Raw genomic sequence first — 2,500 nt, forward strand, 5'->3', positions numbered from 1 at the left:
ATGGACCCGACAGGAGGAGTCATCCCGGCCATCTTCCCCTGCCCAGCACAAAGCCTCCAAGCCTGGCTTCAACTGATCACTCACAAGCATTTTTCTGACACCTCCGTCCTGACTTAGAAATATTTTTTGTTCTAAAAACCCTGTCGACGGAAATCTCCGCGGGTCCCCCCGTTGTATCTCAGACATGGAGTCTTTATGGGCAACGGGGCCGAAGTCACACTGCCAAGGAGTCGCTGCCACCCCGCAGGACATTTCAATCTCGGCCGTTTACAGACTTCCATAAACTGCCCTGCTATGGTCATGGTCATGTCATGTTAAAGATAGGCGACATGACTATGTCTTTTTCAACTCTTAGTTTCTGGCGGAGCCAAAAAAGTCCGGACTATGGTCATCTAATGTTAAAGATAGGATTTTTTTTTTTAAAGTGCTCGGCCAATGACCATGTCCACCAAAAGGCTCGCATTGAAGGTAGACACAACGATGTCCACAACGGGACTTAGTCTCTAGCAGCAAAAACATGGAGGTCACCAAGGACACAAACGGCACACTGCTGCTGAAAACAGAGCCTCCAAACCCCGCGAGGGCAACAGGCTTCAAGTGCACTGAAAGTCAGCGACACAAATGGCACACTGTTGCCCAAAACAGAGCCTCCAAACCCCGTGAAGGCAAGAGACTTAAAGTGCATTAAAAATAAAAAAATGTAAGGGACCCACACTGCCTACTCAAGCCCAAAACAGAGCCTCCAGCCCGGCCTGATCTGGCGCCAGGCGCGGGAGGGCAGCATACTTCCATCAGCATGGAAGTCCAGGACTGTAAGGGGACCCACCGCCTCCCCAAGCCGAAAACAGAGCCTCCAGCCCGACCTGATCTGGCGCCAGGCACGGGAGGGCAACAGACAGACTTCCAGGGAAGTGGAAGCTGCCAGGGGTGAATGGGAACTCTGCCCGGGGTGCAGAGCCTCCCACATGGCTTGACTTATTATTTTTACTTAAATATTTTTTTGATCAAAAGACCATGCCCTTAGTAATATGCACTTACCCCCCCAGTGTATCTGTTATCTAATAGCATTATGAGAGCAAGTCACTACTTCATGCCGACCTCCTGGAACTGCCGCTCGGCCACCCAGACCCACTTTGTCCACTAAGGTTTTTTGTGGCTATGGTAATGTATTATTATTATGTGTTTATTTAGCAGACACCTTTATCCAAGGCGACTTACAGAGACTAGGGTGTGTGAACTTTGCATCAGCTGCAGAGTCACTTACAATTACATCTCACCCGAAAGACGGAGCACAAGGAGGTTAAGTGACTTGCTCAGGGTCACACAGTGAGTCAGTGGCTAAGGTGGGATTTGAACCGGGGACCTCCTGGTTACAAGCCCTTTTCTTTAACCACTGGACCACACAGCCTCCAATGTAGCACTATTCTGACTCTAGTCAATTCTATTCTAACTATGGTCATTTAGCTCAATGGTGACTCTGGTCATGTAGCTCAATGGTGACTCTGGTCATGTAGCTCAATGGTGACTCTGGTCATGTAGCTCAGTTTTGACTATGGTCAGGGCGGCAGTGTGGAGTAGTGGTTAGGTCTCGGGACTCTTGACTAGAAGGTCGTGGGTTCAATCCCAGGTGGGGGACATTGCTGCTGTACCCTTGAGCAAGGTACTTTACCTAGATTGCTCCAGTAAAAATCCAACTGTATAAATGGGTAATTGTATGTAGAAAAATAATATAATTGTATGTAAAAATAATGTGATATCTTGTAACAATTGTAAGTCGTCCTGGATAAGGGTGTCTGCTAAGAAATACAGTGGCTCTCAAAAGTATTCACCCCCCTTGGACTTTTCCACATTTCATTGTGTTACAACATGGAATCAAAATGGATTTAATTGGGAGTTTTTGCCACTGATCAACACAAGAAAAGTCCATAATGTCAAAGTGAAAAATAAAATCTACAACTTGTTCTAAATTAATTACAAATATAAAACAGAAAATAATTGATTGCATAAGTATTCACCCCCTTTGCTATGACACACCTAAATAAGCTCTGGTGCAACCAATTGTCTTTAGAAGTCACATAATTAGTTGAATGGAGTCCACCTGTGTGCAATTAAGGTGTTTCACATGATTTCAGGTTAAATACACCTGTCTCTGGGAGGTCCCACAGTTGGTTAGTACATTTCCTAACAAAAACTACATCATGAAGATGAAGGAACATTCAAAGCAAATCCGGAATAAGGTTCTTCAAAAGCACCAATCAGGGGTAGGATATAAGAACATTTCCAAGGCATTGAATATCCTCTCAGAGCACAGTAAAGTCCATTATTAAGAAATGGAGAGAATATGGCACAACTGTGAATCTGTCTAGAACAGGCCGTCCTCAAAAACGGAGTATCCGGGCGTATAGGGCACTAGTCAGGGAGGCCACCAAGAGGCCTATGGCAACTCTAAAGGAGTTACAGTGTTCCACGGCTGAGCTGGGAGACACTGTGCATATGGCAA

The sequence above is a fragment of the Acipenser ruthenus genome, unplaced genomic scaffold (genome assembly GCF_902713425.1).
Source record: "Acipenser ruthenus unplaced genomic scaffold, fAciRut3.2 maternal haplotype, whole genome shotgun sequence".
Lineage (NCBI taxonomy): Eukaryota > Metazoa > Chordata > Actinopteri > Acipenseriformes > Acipenseridae > Acipenser > Acipenser ruthenus.